The sequence below is a fragment of the Eubalaena glacialis genome, chromosome 14 (genome assembly GCF_028564815.1).
Source record: "Eubalaena glacialis isolate mEubGla1 chromosome 14, mEubGla1.1.hap2.+ XY, whole genome shotgun sequence".
Lineage (NCBI taxonomy): Eukaryota > Metazoa > Chordata > Mammalia > Artiodactyla > Balaenidae > Eubalaena > Eubalaena glacialis.
In genome coordinates, this window is record NC_083729.1 from 27,348,666 (window position 1) to 27,366,112 (window position 17,447).

At 38.5% G+C, this 17,447-nt stretch overlaps 1 protein-coding gene across 4 annotated transcripts in view; it reads left to right on the forward strand.

The window, feature by feature from the left end:
• Positions 1 to 825: 825 nt before the first annotated feature.
• The window catches only part of RASGRP3 (RAS guanyl releasing protein 3), a 103,260-nt gene continuing 86,638 nt past the window's right edge, over positions 826 to 17,447 (forward strand). For 3 of the 4 annotated variants that reach the window (XM_061168832.1, XM_061168831.1, XM_061168836.1), the window contains exon 1: positions 826 to 1,066. The gene's annotated coding sequence lies outside the window, so the exon portion shown is untranslated. Of the gene's footprint in view, positions 1,067 to 4,947; positions 4,992 to 17,447 lie in introns of those variants that run through there. The other variant, XM_061168835.1, reaches the window with a different exon arrangement.

Genomic DNA, 17,447 nt, shown 5'->3' on the forward strand with positions numbered 1-17,447 from the left:
CTTTCCTGGTGGCGCAGTGGTTGAGAATCTGCCTGCCAATGCAGGCGACACGGGTTCGAGCCCTGGTCTGGGAGGATCCCACATGCCGCGGAGCAACTAGGCCCGTGAGCCACAAATACTGAGCCTGCGCGTCTGGAGCCTGTGCTCCGCAACAAGAGAGGCCGCGACAGTGAGAGGCCCGCGCACCGCGATGAAGCGTGGCCCCCGCTCGCCGCAACTAGAGAAAGCCCTCGCACAGAAACAAAGACCCAACACACCCAAAAATAAATAAATAAATAAATAAATTTATTTAAAAAAAAAAAAAAGTACTACTTCACCTCCTTTTGAATGAAAAGAAACAACTACGGTAACCCCCCTTGTCTGCCCCTTTCCTCAGTTCCCCGGAAAATTTGATTTATTTGGCAATCCTTTGAAAAATGAAGGTTTAGATGTAGATTTTTTTATGGTCTATAGAAAATAATACATCTCTAAACCCAAGCTTTGCTTATGAGAAATGACAGCTTATAGCCAAACAGGTTATAGGAAATCAAAGAAAATATTGACTATGGTGCACACACCAAAGCTGAATTTTCCTTAACTTGTTTATTGGTGTTCACTTGAAAGAAACACACACACACACACACACACACACACACCCCTAAGACTGCTTTTTGAAATAAAATGTATTTCCTGCCTTCTTCTTTCCTCCGGACTCTTACGACCAGCCTATTTATAGCCCAGGAAAGGAAAAAGCTCCGCTGGAGGCAGGAAAACTAAGTTCAGAAAGAATAGGAGGAAGTGTGCCTGCCATTTAGCCAAACAACCTTTAATTCAGTGAGCTCAAAGCTTAGCAGCTTCACTGTCGTCGTTAGGCGTAAACAGCTTGCAAATTCGAATTTTTTACTCTCCCCATTTTTGAACTGGATTTGGGCAATGGAGGTGAATGCAGCATTTTAGAAGAGAGAACAGGAATCTCTAGGTATTTAGATACGTGGAAGAGAAACTTGTTAGGGGTTGGTGAAGCAGAAGGAAAGAGAGCATTCAACAGAGGGATGAGCTTGAAATGATTCCACACCTGCGAGTTAAGGTAAGTGTCCTTTTTAAGACCGTCTATTGTTGTGTCTACATGCATATTATGCACTGTGGATATTAGCCCCAGACGGTGTGTATAATTTGAGGGTGGACACTCATGAAGAGCTCATAAGCTTTGCTTATATCTCTGAAAAAATGTGGAAATCACCCTCACTTGTGACATCTTCGGTTTTTAACAATAATGTTTTTAAAGTAGTTGTTTCCTTAAGATAGCTTTATCGCCACTAAGTTTTCTTTGGTTTCATTATCACCAGGGGATTAAACAGTATACATAATTTCATTGAAGATCATTTTTGAAAAATAATTTCTTGATATTTGTCTGTTTTTCTACCCTTTTCAAAGTGCTGATGAGTGATCCATATACCATTTTGGGGGGATCAATACTGGTTTAGAATACATTTAATAGAGAGGGCCTCAAGTAAAAGTGGTCTATTTTAGAAAAGTTATTTTAACTAAAAAGTAAATTTTGTATAAAATTATGTGAAGATTAAATTTTTTTTAATACAGAGCTTCTCCTGAACATTCATTTTCAGACCAAAAAAAACCCTCTAGAAGCACAAAAAACAGCACTTAACAGCTCCAGTGATAGAAACTGTTCACAGTAATTATTTACATTTATTATTTCAAAACATTCATTCAACATATATTTTCTGAGTGACCTGAAAAAATGTCCCTGTGTTTGGAAGTGGAAAAGTCAAAAGGGAATGGATTAAATCCAAGAGCAGTTGATGCTGCCCACAAAAACTTGGAAAGCTCCTAGGGACATTCCAACTTCTTCTAACATTCTTTGCCATCAAACAAGTACATTTGTTTAGATGATGCACCATATTTGCATTCACCGCTGATAATATCCACATTTGTGTCCTGGAGAAACTTGATTAATGTTACCATGATGTCAAACAAAGGAATAAGGTTCTGGTGGTTTATTGAAAAGGAAGAGCCAAAGGAAATGTGTTGCTGTTATTTTGGCTTATCCCAGTTTGAGACTGGTATGTTTAGAATCTGTCTTAAGAAGATAGCAAAGCTGGAAGCCAGAAAAGCTGAACCAGCCAGATTGCAACTAGTGCAGGAGGCCAAGGCTCAGTTCTGTCTCAATGTGGATCGCATTGGCTGTTCTCTTTCATGGAAGAATTTAAGGGTTATTTTCTTCTGATTAGAAAATTATAATTCATTCCATGGAAATAGCAAAGTATAATATTCTTGAGTAGAAAGAACAATATTTCTTAGTTAAAATTAAGTTGTAAAAAATAGAGTGAAATAAAATTAATCTGGACAAATATGATGGGTCTGAAGAAACAAATAAAACAAACTCTTAGCCCTTGTTTCCAGGAAATTCCAGTGCTGCAAAGTCCTGAATTCAGGGCTAAATCCATTTTATTATTTCCACAAAGAAAAGTCTGAGGTAACCTAATTAATTGCTACTCCACGTGGGTCAGCGATAGGGACATCGCTTACAGTGATCCTGATTTCTGTTCATGTTGAAACTTTCCTCTTATAATTTCAAAACAACATTCTCACTTGACACATTCATATGTTTACATGATGAGAATAAAAATGTTTTAAACACTATTGAAGGTTTAAATAATAGATAAAATAATGAGTTATGTATTTTATTCTAAGAATATGTATTTTTTCACTTTTAAAAGTCTTGTTGTTGGTCATTGGTTTCTGGTTGCCCATAGATGCTTATAAATGTATCCATGAAATGCCAGTTATTTAAAATAGATTTCTTGGGAATGGCTTAATAGTTTCATAGCTTTCTTGATGTATTCTCAAGCTCCTGAGAATATGGTACATTATTAGAGTTAGGTAATTCTGAAAAAAAAAATTGCCAATTTTTTTAGCTTCTCTATTAATTAAATAGTCATTTATTTCTTCATTTCCTGCATAACTCCTATAATCACTATGTGTTTACAGGTTGCATAGTATAGCCACCCTGACTCTCACATAGAAATATAAGTGAAATCAGATTACTCTTCAGATAGAGTGGAGTTTTAAGAAATTTAGTCACCAAGTGTAATCCACAACTTGTAGGATGTATTGAAGGGGCATGTAGGGAGAAGCATGCCAAGGCCAGGCAGCCATACCCACCTGGCCTGATGCTATGGAAGGAGGGGGAGTTGCAAATTGATTTTCGTGGGTCTATGAGCACCTTAAATCCAGATTAGTGGCCTCTGGATGTTCTCTTTCTCCTGTGCTCTCATCCTCTCACATCCTATATTACAGGTCAGCACAGCACCACACCACCAAAGCATATTTGTTAAGTTCTCCTACTTATAATACATTCTCTACCTTTGATAAACTCAACATTTACTTGGAGAGTGGGAATTATACAGAACACAAGGCATCCTATATATGGAACCAAATGAATGATGTAGATAATAAGTACAGATAAGGAAGGCCTGATCCAGGCAGGCTTCATGGAGGGATGAGGTTGAGCTGAGCCTTGAAGGGCAGAGGGAGATCTGATGGGTATGGCAAGAGATAAAAGCATCCCAGACAAGAACGGAGCTGTGTGCGTGGGAAGAGATAGGAATGTATTGATACTTGGGTTGCTGGATGAAATACAGGATTCCCACTGAAATATGAATTGCAGATAAACGACATATACTTTTTCTAGTAAGAGTATGTCCTATTTCACTGGTGTGTATGAGGCGTATTGCATGAGACATACTTATACAAAATATATTTGTTGTTTATCTGATTCGCGTTTAACTGAGTGTCCTGTGTTTTTTATTTCCTACTGGCAACCCTACCAGGGAACTCTGTGTCAACCAGCTTGATAGGAGCAGGGGCAATGCCCATACGGAACAAGAGGAAAGCATCTGGAGGAGGTTGAAGTCAGACTGCAGTGGGACAATAATGCCAGACTAAGGAATTTAGAATCTAATTTGAAGACACTGGGGAGTCACTGAGGATTTTGAGAAGGGAAATGACATCAATAAGATCTGCCCATTCAAGGCAGGACCTGCTGGGGCAAAGAGCAGGTCACCAAGGTCTGGGTGCTGGTGACAACAGAGAGAAAGAAACCAACCAGATTGGAGACACATGAGGGACAAATCCCACATGTTTTGCAAACTAACTGGATATGGTTTTAGGAGGAGAAGAAGTGTTAGAGAGGATATTATGTTTTACTTAGAGTCCATTCAAAGAAATAGCCAAAGAGATAGAAGCAGTTCAGGGAGTTAGTGAGGGAAGCAAGGATTTTATTTTCAGACATATTAAATTTGAGGTGATGATGGGATAATCAAGTAGAAATAGTAAGTGGACAGCTGGAAATGGGAAACAGCTTAGGAGAAAGGTGAGGGCTGGAAGTAATAACAATGGCCAACATTGATGGAGAATTTTCTATATGCCAAGCTGTTTAATACACATTCTCTTATTTAGTGCTCAAAACCACCTATGGGCAGGTTCCATTGCTAGCCACATTGTATAAATGAGAAAACTAAGGCTCAGAGAGGTTAAGTGACTTGTCCTTGATTACCTAGAGACAGAAAATGGAAGCCAGGTGTGCATGAGCTCAAAGCCATGTACCCACTCATTCCCGTGGAGTATGTATCTGCTGTGGACTCACTTTCTCCATCTGCAAAGATCTAAAGGCACACTTGTTCATGCTGTAACCCAATTTTTAACCAGACGCCTGGTCTTTGCTCCTCACTGCAGTAGCCCTCAGAATTCTGCACCTTTTGGTTAATCTCTCTGAGGAAACGGGAATAGTTTGTACACAGAGATTTTCTTATTGATTTTACTTATTTGTATATTTATTACCTAAATTGTTTTTCCCTTCAGTGTCTCATTTTTAGATTTCTCCTCGGTTATCTTATGAAATAAAGATTATACCATACCGAAGAGGAAACAGGACCAAGAAGGGTGTTAAACACCTCTCCCTGTCCTTGGCTGCCCTCTAGTGGCAGAACCAGGTAACAATGCTCAGCCCAGGTCAGGGACAGCGCAGGCAGCCACTAGAAGCAAGCTCTTTAGGAAACTAAGAGGTCACAGAATCACTGCAGAATCATCTGTGGGCTCCTAAAAGGTTTGGAGGCTAGTTGTGCTAACAGATTCTGGAAAAGGACTTCGTGGAATTACTTAGACTTTTACAGCTGGCTGGCCCAAAGGGCATTTCGGATAGACCCGTTTTAGATTTATCTTAAACTTTGTAATCATTGAAAGTATTTCACTTGTTTATCCTGTTAGCAAGGTACATATATCAAGCTTGGTTATTAAATTTTTAATGCACATCTGTGCCTTGATTGTTAAGAAAATTTCCTAGACATTTTATTCTAAATATTTATTTCAAAATACACAATATTTTTTCTACTAAAACGTAAATAGTCTGGGGCTTCCCTGGTGGTGCAGTGGTTGAGAATCCGCCTGCCAATGCAGGGGACACGGGTTCGATCCCTGGTCCGGGAAGATCCCACATGCCGCGGAGCAACTAAGCCTGTGTGCCACAACTACTGAGCCTGGGCTCTAGAGCCCGTGAGCCACAACTATTGAGCCCGCGTGCTGCAACTACTGAAGCCTGCGCACCTAGAGCCCATGCTCCGCAACGAGAAGCCACCGCAATGAGAAGCCCGCGCATCGCAACAAAGAGTAGCCCCCGCTCACCGCAACTAGAGAAAGCCCACGCGCAGCAACAAAGACCCAACACAGCCAAAAATAAATAAATAAAATAAATAAATTAAAATATATATATATATACATAAAAAAGTAAATAGTCTATCTTTTAGGACTATACCCTAAGGAAATATTCATAGATTGAGGCAAAAATGTATGTAAAAGAAAGTTTATCTATTTGAAACAGACAAATTTTGGACAAATATACAAAATAAGGAAATTGTCAAATAATATTCCACGATATGGAATTACAAATAGCCATTAAATTACATTAAAATATTTAACGGCATTGGAAACTCTTTGTAGTAATGTTAGGTGAAAAAGAGAAGACAAAATATTATATATATGGTGTGATCCCATTTTCTTAAAAATTATAAATGTATACATGAAAAAGAGTTAAGAACTAAAAATTCCTACACCAAAATGTTAACAATATGAACCTCTGGTCAGTGAGGTAAAGGTGATTTTTATTTTCTACTTTGTCTCTGGGATAGCATGTACTACTTTTATTTTTTATTTTATTTTATTTTTTAAATTTTTATTGGAGTATAGTTGCTTTACAATGTTGTGTTAGTTTCTGTTGTACTGCAAAGTGAATCAGTTATACATATACATATATCCCCTCGTTTTTAGATTTCCTTTCCATTTAGGTCATCACAGAGCATCGAGTAGAGTTCCCTGTGCTATACAGTAGGTTCTCATTAGTTATCTATTTTATACATAGTAGTGTATATATGTCAATCCCAGTCTCCCAATTCATCCCACTCCCCACCCCCTTGGTATCCATAAGTTTGTTCTCTACAACTGTGTCTCTATTTCTGCTTTGCCAATAAGTTTATCTGTACCATTTTTCTAGATTCCACATATAAGCAATATTATACAATATTTGTTTTTCTCTTTTTGACTTACGTCACTCTGTATGACAGTCTCTAGGTCTATCCATGTACTTTTATAATCAGGTACAAAAACCAGTATGTTTTGAAAAAGTGGAAAACTAAGTCCCAGTCCTCTAATTTCTTGCTGTCATGGCTGACAATCAGGTTTGTGCTAATTCAGCCCCATTTAGGCTTCTTTGCCCAGTAAAGCACTGTATCCTGTTTGTGACAGCATAATTCATTGTAATGGAAAAGATTATGATGCACTAGTCTGGTCTATGACTTCACTGTATTCATGGGCAACAGGAAACAAAGACAGACACTTGTTTTTTTCATAATTGTTTTAGCAATAATTGACAATTGGAGGAAATGAATGGCAGAAAACAATTATGGGCAGACAAGATGGTCAGCAAATCAGACTGGGAAATGCATTGGAGCCTGTCTTAGTTCTATTAGTGCAACAATTTCAGAACATTACAAAGATATTACTGTTTTGTTTTGTTTTCAATCTACTCCTGAAATCACTATTGTTTTTACCAGCAGTTACACAACTCTTTGCTGGCAGTAGTGACCCCCAATGTGTTTTTAATTCAGTAATCTGGTAATCCCACATCAGTGATTTGGGACTGGATTTTTATATATGTTAATATTCAGTGTCAGTGTGAACTTCTCCATGTGCACGACGTGTCCAGTTATAATGCTGCTATAATAATAACTAGCCCCCTGTTGCCCGTACACAGAATCTTAAAAGTTTTATTTTCCATTAAATTTTTAAAAATCAAATTCACGTTTCTATTTTCTGTGAAAAGATCCCTCGTCTTCATTTTAACAGCAATGGTGGGGGAAACCAACAACAAAAAGTCAAAACAAGTGAATTCATGATTCACTCTCTGTTTCCGTGTTATGAAATGAGTACAGTTTACAACGACTGAGATGAAAATGAAGGATGTGTTATCAACTGGGAAAGAGCTAAGTAAGGCAGGTACTGTGTGCACTTCAGTGACATTTATCAGTATCTCAACCAGTGGCTTGTGTCCTTAGACATGACTTAACTGTCCTGATGGGTATCATTAAAATGCTTTGGTTGGGAAAACTAAACATGTAGGGGCTGCTTTAATCTTTACTCCTGGTCATATTCTCCTCTGATTAGCCTGATTTGGAGTAGAATTCTGCAGCGGCTCTGACTTCCAATCTGAAAGACTAATTACTGGTCATGCAATTTATTGTGGAGGCCTCTAGACCAAGCACTGTCCACTAGAAATATAAAGTGAGCCACAAATGTGAGCCACATATGTCATTTTATATTTTCTAGTGGCCACATTAAGGAAGTAAAGAGACAGGTAAAAATTAGTTTTAAGAATCTCGTTTGTTGAACCCAATATATCCAAAACATTATCATTTCGACATGCAATCAATATAAAAGATTGTTAATGAGATATCTTACCTTCTTCTTTGGTACCAAGTCTTTGAAATCCAGGGTGTATTTTATGCCTGCTACATATCTCGGTTCAGATGGGCCTCATTTCATGTGCTCAGTGGCTTGAGGTGCCTAGTGGCTACTGGAGTGGGCAGTGCAAACCTCAAAAGCAGAGCTGCAGTGCTACGCGGTTACATGAATGGCATGTGAAGTTTGGGCTGTGAGATTCTGCTGTCTGTTCAGGACTCACAGTCTTCTTTCTGATGTACTCAGCAGGCCACTCTTACATGTATCAAATAAAACTGAATCACTGAAAGGCAAGCAAAGGATTGACAGTTTGTAAGTTTTGGCCTCTTAGAACAGTCCAACTGTTCGTTGGATCAATTGGAATGCGAGTAACGATGGATTCTTCAGTTGAGAATAAGGGTAATAGAGGTTTTAAAAAACTCTCAATTTTTGAAATCTGGGTTATATGATTATAAGAAACTTTTTTTTTTTTTTTTTTAATTTATTTATGGCTGTGTTGGGTCTTCGTTGCTGTGCGAGGGCTTTCTCTAGTTGCGGCAAGTGGGGGCCACTCTTCATTGCGGTGCGCGGGCCTCTCACTATCGTGGCCTCTCTTGTTGCGGAGCACAGGCTCCAGACGCGCAGGCTCAGCAACTGTGGCTCACGGGCCTAGTCGCTCCGTGGCATGTGGGATCTTCCCAGACCAGGGCTCGAACCCGTGTCCCCTGCATTGGCAGGCAGATTCTCAACCACTGCGCCACCAGGGAAGCCCAAGAAACTTTATTTTATCATGATGTTTCCAAGTGAATTTAGACATGGGAACAGATATTACACAGCCTAAAATGAACTTCTAGAAAGCATTATAGATGTTGTGCTCTTAATAATGCATAAAACTTAGTACAAAGAAAGAAATCTTTAGCAATTCACACACACACACACACACACACACACACACTTCTTCTACCATTGTGACCATTTCTGATGTCTTTTCTGTAGTCTGCATTGTCTTATTTGAAGGGTAGGAAGTATGCTTCAATAATCTTGTATAACTACTATGCCCTGGGGACTCTCATGCCAGTCAGACGGAGTGACAAAGATAGTTCTGTGTGCTAAGTATGGAGATACAAAAATAGAACTGATGGAAATGGATAAAACTAAAAGACACTGTAGGTTCTTAAGGCCCCGCCAGTGGCAGAGACCTGGAAACAAGGGCTTCTGAAGTCCTGGCAAGGAGTCACAGCCAACTGAAATGATCATATTTTGGGTTCATTTCTTATTCCATGAAGGTTTGGTTACGGAGCTAGATTTAAAGCAATCAGAAAATTCTAAAATCCAAATAAAAGTTAAAGACATTTAAAATATAAATAATGACCATCCATTGCATGATATACAAATTGGAAGTGTTCCAAAAGCTTGTTTTTAAGAATGTTCTTGGCCCTCTGAATAAACTTTTCATTTTTCCCATAGAAGCAAAGTTGTAGAGTCACTGGTATGTGCACCTAAAATATCATATCTGATATACTTACAATGAAATCATTACAGTGTATTTACAATGTATTCACAACGTATTACATTAAATCATTATGCTTAAATCATTATAATTTATTATAAATGTGTATTAATTATTAAATTATTCCAATGCATTTACAATGAAATATAACTATTAATGTATCGTTTCTACATTAATACATTATACCATGCACTAATACTATGTTAATAACTACATTACATTTATACGTTAATAATGCATGAATAATTAACCCAAACAGAAAAATAATATATTGAATCAACTTACAATCTCCATCTACCCAAAGCAAAAGCACTGATAGAGAATCTAGGAAGTGCCAGGTGTTCTATCAGATGCCGGGACAAGCATAAAAGATAAATTGTATTTATTTTGTTTGCTAATGTCAGTAGGAAAGCAACTTCACCGGAGAAGAATGAGGAAATAGATGGAATTCTTTTCTCAGGAGACGGCCTTATTATCTGCGTGACTCGTAGGTGGAGAAGGCCTTTTCATTTGTGTCTAATTTTAACTTCTAAACTTTGGATTCTCCTTTTTTTCCCGTCCTTAGGACCGAATACCTCTAGCGCTGCTCTTCAGGGTGTAGCCATAATTAGGAGCTTTTTTTTGGTTCCTAAATAGGGCGTGATTTTCCTGAGTCACATTTGGCAGAGAGGTAGAAGAGAAGAAGGTTAGAGAAAGGTTGCAGTGAAAGTGAATGTAGGGACACCTGAGAAAGAGAATTCTACCAACTTGCTCCGTCCTCCTGGGGGCGTGGGCGGGGGTGGGGAGGCAGAGCTCGGGGGGGAACCAGGACTTGGATCATTCTCTAAATTTTCCTGTGCAGCTTCCAGAAGGGGAAAAAGGAGGGGAGGGAGGCGTGTGCAACTGACCTTTGCGTGTGGAGTGTGCTTTCCGAGTCAGTCTTTCGTATCTTCGTGAGCTCCATTAGCTGTTGGATCCTGCAGATACTACTGCTGCTTTTCCTTATCACTAGTAAATGAGGAGCAGGTGGCAAGGTTAGGCACTAACTGGTCTTTAGGCAAAGGTCAAGAAGTCTGGGTTGAATGGGGCCACTGATTGATTTCACAAATCAGCAAGAGAATTCAGGGACCTGCCGGTGAGTTGCGATTATCCCATTCCTTCCTTACCGTCACTATTGCTTCTATGTTTGCTCCTTTTCCCCTTATTCAAGGACTCACTCCAGCTGATTTCCTTCCCTCAGGGTCCCCCCTCCCCACACATTCAACTCTCCACACGCCTGAGAGCAGATTCGTCCCTTAGTATCCTCTATCTGCAGGGACTGGTTCCAAGACCCTTGCTGGTATGAAAATCCTCAGATGCTCAAGTCCCTTACATAAGATGGCATAGTGTTTGCGTTTAAACTACACATCCTATACTTTAAATCACCATCTCAGATTATGTGTAATATCTAATACAATGGAAGTGCTATGGAAATAGTTGCTAGTGCGTGGCAAATTCAAGTTTTGCTTTTTTTGGAATCTTCCGAAAAAAAAGTTTTTTGAACCCACAGATACAGAAGAACTGACCAACTGTAATCTGTCTTGGGGGTTGTTGTGACTTCGTTGAATTAACATTTGATAAGTAGAGCCCCAGGTGTAGGATGGTGAGCAAAACAAAAGACCACAAGAGAAATTGAAATGGTGAGGTTTAGCCTGGGGGAAGTACTCAGCAGCCCTGGAGGGGGAGGTCAAGGCAGGGACAGGACCTGGGGCACACGCTTATATTAGGGTAGAGTCCGTGGGTGGAATGCTTTGGGGTTCCTGAGCTAAGGCTCAATTCAAACCAAAAGGAGCAGGGTTTTGGTAAGTTCCACGGGGCTCCTAACTAAGGGACACAGGGCTCTTGGAGGTAAGGGAGACTTTGATCACAAGGGTTATTGGGGAAGTCATATCAGGAAGTTAACTTACCTGTGACTCTTCTGGCTGTTTTCTAGGGCATGCCCTTGTATGAGGGGCGAGTGTCAGTTTAAGGCACCCAGAGGGCCACTTAGCCGAACAAAATGGATGCCGAGGCAGCAATACCATGGAGTAGCTTAGCTAAACACTCGGCAGACAAACTGCTTGGGATCTTAGCCAAGTTGCAATGAATGGAAATACACTCAAAGTAGCTATAGTGGTTATAAGAAAAAAAGTGTATCTCACAGAAGCACAAGAAATGAAGCTGAGACTGGCAGGGGCCTCCCTCCAGAAACCAGCTGATCAGGGGCCTGAGACCTGACTGGAGATCTTGATGGTTCCTTACCTCCACTCCTCCTGGGAGGTTCTGCTTCTCTCTCTCTCTCTCTCTCTGTCTCTCTGTGTCTGTCTCTCTCTCTCCAGCTTTCCCTGCTTCACCATGCACAGGGAGAAAGAGGATGTCCATCAGCTCCTGTTTGTCCTTTTTGTTCAAGCACTGATAGCTCTAAATTCCAAATTCTCTTGAGAAAGAATCTAATTATCCAGCTGACCTATACTTGCCTCAGGTGTCAATACCTTGTCTAGTCATTTATGCCCTTGGGAGTGGGGGTCACTATACTAATCCTGCAGATGGGGGCAGTTTTCAGCAAAGAGGGGCTTGAGCTGGGACCGCCAAAGCTGTCTCTTATACACCTGGCATTCAGGTGTAATAGGGCATCTTATTTTTTCTGACCTCTCTCTCTCAGGCCCTAACCAATGTGTCTCCTAACTTTCCCTGAAAGTGCCATGTATTTTCTCTCCCTCTAGACTTTCCTGTGCTGATCTGGCCAGCTAGAGTTATGCCACCCCCCTCCTTTCTCTCAATTCAAAGCCTGCATATGCTTCCAGATGCAGCACAGATGTGCTCTCTTTGATAAAACCATCGCTAGTCTTCTGTGACATCACCTCTTCTGAAATACTATAACACACTGTCTAATTGTCTAATATATTTAATCACATGATGTTTGGTGGTATTTCTTTCATTTATTCAGCCATTATTTGCCTATATAGTTAATTTTCCAGGAGTTCCTTCTCTCATCGACCTAATTATGAATTCCTTGAGGTACAAGCCATGTTTTGTGCTTTGAAAAACTCCCTCTGGAGTAGTCAGTGTTCATAGAAGCATTATTCACGATAGCCAAAGAGTGGAAACAACCCGTGTCCAACAACAGATGAATGGATAAACAAATAATGGTATATACATATGATGGAATATTCTTTAGCCATAGAAAGGAATGAAGTTCTGGTATATTCTACAACATGGATGTGTCTTGTAAGTGAAATAATCCAGACACGAAAGGAGAAAAATTGTGTAATTCCACTTACGTTAAGTAACTTGAATAGGCAAATCATAGAGACAGAAAGCAAGTTAGATGTTATTGAAGGCTGGGGGAAGGGATGAGTGGAGAATTATTCCTTAATGGTTATAGAATTTCTAATCTGGGTGGTAAAAAACTTTTGGAAATAATGGTAATGGTTGCACAACATTGTGAATGTAACATCCTTCTGAACTGTAAACTTAAAAACGGTCAAAGTAGTAATTTTTTGTTATATATATCTTACCACAATTTAAAAATAATAATAATGTAATATACCCAAACCAATGAATTGTATGGTATGTGAATTATGTCCCAATAAAGCTATTTTTTAAAAATTCCCTCTGGGAACCAGATACTATGTATAATAAGTGTGTAAGTAATATTTTTATCATTTGTTGTGAGTCATCACGACATTATAATTTGTAATGAGATTCGTTAAGACACAAATTTAAATGTGATAGAGGAGCAGATATGTTTCCTCAGTTATATATACCAGGTATAACATGATTACTCTGTACTTGGTGCTAAGGTAGGTGTTGAGACACATGTCAAGTGCTGCCCAGGTATGATTTGAGATCCTAAATTCTGTCAATCATTTTTATCTTTTGTGGAGTACCTGCTATAAAGTATTACACGCCAATATACTAATTTTATGTTTGGTGAAAGAATGAATAAAAATATTAACAAGGTATACAGAATTTCTACTCATATATGTATTTTTTTCTGCCACCAGCTTACCATCACTGGGGATTCATTCTTTAGGAATGAGACATTGTTTTCCAAATATCTGCTTTTACGACATAATATATTAAAAGAGAAGTTGATTTGTGAACTAGATTCCTGCTTCTCCATTCTCTGGCCATTAAATAAAGCTTTGTGCTCTTTCAGTCTCAAAAAAAAGACGTAATATAGTATACTATGTAGATAAGATGGAACATTGTGCAGCCATGGGACAAATCATGTTTCAGAGGAATATTTGATGACATTGGAATATTTGAGAATATTTATTGACATTGGAAATATTTATGATAAATTAAAAAGGCAGACTGAAAATCTATATGCCCATTTTAAATTTTAAAAAAGATAGGAAAGATATTAATTAGTTACCTATTTCTCTGTAACAAGTCATTCCCAAACTAAGTGCCTTTAAAGAGTGGGTTGCAATCAGGTGTCAGGTGGGGTGTCAGTCATCTGAAGACTTGATCTGAAGTAGGGACTTGAAGACTTACTTTTGAAGCACATCATGCCCATGGCTGGCAGGTCAGTGTTGGCTGTTGGCTGGGACCCCCAGTTCCTTTCCTCTTGGATTTCTATGTGGGCTGCTTGAATATCTTCATGACATGGCATCTGACTTCCTTCCGAGTGAGAGATCCTTGACTAAGATGAAAGCTGGAATGCTTTTTATGACCTTGCCTTGGGGGTTACACACCACTGCTGCTCTTGTATTCCAGTAGTCATGCAGGGCCAGCCCTGGGTCAGCCTTTAGTCAGCAAGGACAACACAGGGCATGTGAGGATCACTGGGGACCATTGGCAGGTGACCACAAATATACACTGAAATAAAAATTTTAAGAATGGTATGATTAGAGCTGATCTTATTTTTCTTTGTGCTTTTCTATACTTTTCCTTTTTTTTATGGTGAACATACATGATTTTTGGAATCACACACAGTTTATTTTTGTGTATGGTGTTAGGGAGTGTTCTAATTTCATTCTTTTACATGGAGCTGTCCAGTTTTCCCAGCACCTCTTATTGAAGATGCTGTCTTTTCTCCATTGTATATTCTTGCCTCCTTTATCAAAGATAAGGTAACCATATGTGCATGGATTTATCTCTGGGCTTTCTATCCTGTTCCATTTATCTATATTTCTGTTTTTGTGCCAGTGCCATATTGTCTTGATTACTGTCACTTTGTAGTATAGTCTGAAATCAGGGAGTCTGATTCCTCCACCTTCATTTTTTTCCCACAAGATTGCTTTGGCTATTCAGGGTCTTTTGTGTCTCCATACAAATTTTAAGATTTTTTGTTATAGTTCTGTAAAAAATGCCATTGGTAATTTGGTAAGGATTGCATTGAATCTGTAGATTGCTTTGGGTATCCTTCAATTAGTTTTAAGGCTTCAGAAAAATAGTTAAAAGAAGTTGAGTCAGGGAGCATTATCTGATCCTCTTATCTGTGTGTGTAAACACACATAAATACACTCATATACACATACTCTCACACTCACACACACACATATCCTACACCTGTGGAACTTAATGGATTAAAAATGGATCCATATTTTTTGTTTGTTATTTAATGATAGTCTTTGCATTTTAATGGTGAATTCAGACAATCAACACTGTGGTTATTGAGGTATTTTTTATTTTCTATTTACCATTCTTTTTCTCTCCTCTCCTGCTTTCTTTTGGATTTTTCAAGTTTTCTGTATTCCAATTTCTCCCCTCTAGTGTTTTGGGAGTTATGTAATCTATTTCTTTTCTTTTATTAGTTATACTTAAAATTTTAAAATACATATTTGATTTAGCAAAGCCTAATGTTAATATCTTCATATTAACATCTTCCAAATAACATAAAGAAATCTTCTTCTGAATAACATAAAGATCTTAGAAACCTTTAATTTTGATCTCAGGCTCCCATCTTTTATGTTCTTACAGTTGCAAATTTTAGCTCCACTTTTTATAAACAATTTTGTTGAGGTAAAATTGACATATAATAAATGGCATATAATAAAAGTATACAATTTGATGTCTTGACATAGGTATACATCCATGATATGTATCACCACAATAAACATAGTAATCAACTCCTTAAAAAAAATACTGATTGAGTTCACACACGAACATACCTGATTGCATGTAAACTTGTTTTACTTAAGGAGTTCTGTTGCTTCTGGACAGAAGTAACTATGATAATCACCATTCATCCAAGCCCACTAGGCATTCTGCTAAGTGCTTTACATTAATTATTTCTCATTTCTTTAGTTATTGTCTTTAATTTTTAATTATAAATGCACTGTGAGTTTATTATAAGTGAATGTACTCAATATCAAAATGAATAGTATAAAAGAGGAAAGACTTGCAATCCTCTGTTTTTTTTCTTCAGAGTAGATACATGTTTATTGCTTGTTGTCACTACAGATATTTTCTATGCATTTGACAACATAAACGATTGTAATAAAAATGGGGCTAGATACATTGTGGGGTTGTTTTTTGGCTTAAAACAATAATCGTTTATGCTTACTGGTTTTTGCAGCTTGCTTTTTTCACTTATTACATCAAAGCCATCTTCCCATCCATCCTTTTCATGGCTGCATGATTTATTCAGCATTGATAATACATTGTGATTATTTTGATCAATCTCCCTTAATTTTAGGTTGTTTCCTTTTTATTGTTGTTATTACAAGTGTTGCATTGAACTTGTCTTACGTATATCCTTGTGCATTTACTGAATATTTTTTATAGGCTAAAAGTCTGAAATGCAACGCAATGCATTATTTCCAAACCATATAGCCACCCTTTGAGTTGGGTATTATCATTTCCCTTTTGCAGCTGAGGAATCTTACACAGATCTTCCTCTACTCACAAGGGGGTTATGTCCCAATATGTCCATCGTAAGTTGAGAATATCGTAAGTGGAAAATGGATTTAATACACCGAACATACTGAACATCATCACTTAGCCTAGCCTACCTTAAATGTACTCAGAACACTTAACATTAGCCTATAGTCAGGCAAAATCATCTAACACAAAGCCTATTTTATAACCAAGTGTTGAGTATCCCATGTAATTGATTGAATACTGTACTGAAAGTGAAAAACAGAATGATTGTAGGGGTTCAGCATGGTCGTTAAGTGTATGGGTTGTTTCCCCTTGTGATTGCGGGGCTGACTGGGAGCTGCAGGTTCCTGCTGCTGCTCGGCATCACTACAGAGTATCGGAGTGCATACTGCTAGCCTGGGAAGAGATCAGAATTCAGAATTCAAAGTACGGTTTCTACTGAATGCATATAGCTTTCACAGCACCGTAAGGTCAAAACTTTGTAAGTCAAACCATGGTAAATCGGGGACTGTCTGTACTTAAAGGGTTAAGTGACTTAGCTAGTGAAAGGATGATGAGGGTATGAGAATCCTGATTTCCCATTTCTCCAATGTGCCAACATCCTCACCACTCACCGCTCAGCCTCTCCTACTAGTTTGGAAAATGGTTAAAAAAGAAAAAGTTTATTAATGTTGGAATTGTCAGGAAGATTACTGGGGATTTTCAGCTAACAGTAGTCCTATGGAATTAGAATGCAGGGGACATATTTCAGGCAATTTATAGTTTCACTTGGCCCTGCAGTTGAGGACACTAATATAAGAGTTGAGGGGCTATTTTTAGCAGGTTACTTGTAAGCATCCCTGGAGGGGTTGTGAAATAGCCTGTTTACCACAGGCTGCTAGGAATTGCTTGCCTAATTTTTTGTTCCGAAGGAAAGGACACAGACCATCTAGGCCAGTAAGTTGGGTCCAAAATCGGACTCATGTTTATTTTACTTAATAAATGTGTTCTTGGATAATATGAGTTGAATTTTGGTTGGTCGAATGCCATTTTTAATGCACCAGGGGTACACATATTTCTTGTAATCCTGCAATGAGTGGCTTTCTAAAACAACGAATGCTTTGGTAATGTGAACAATTTT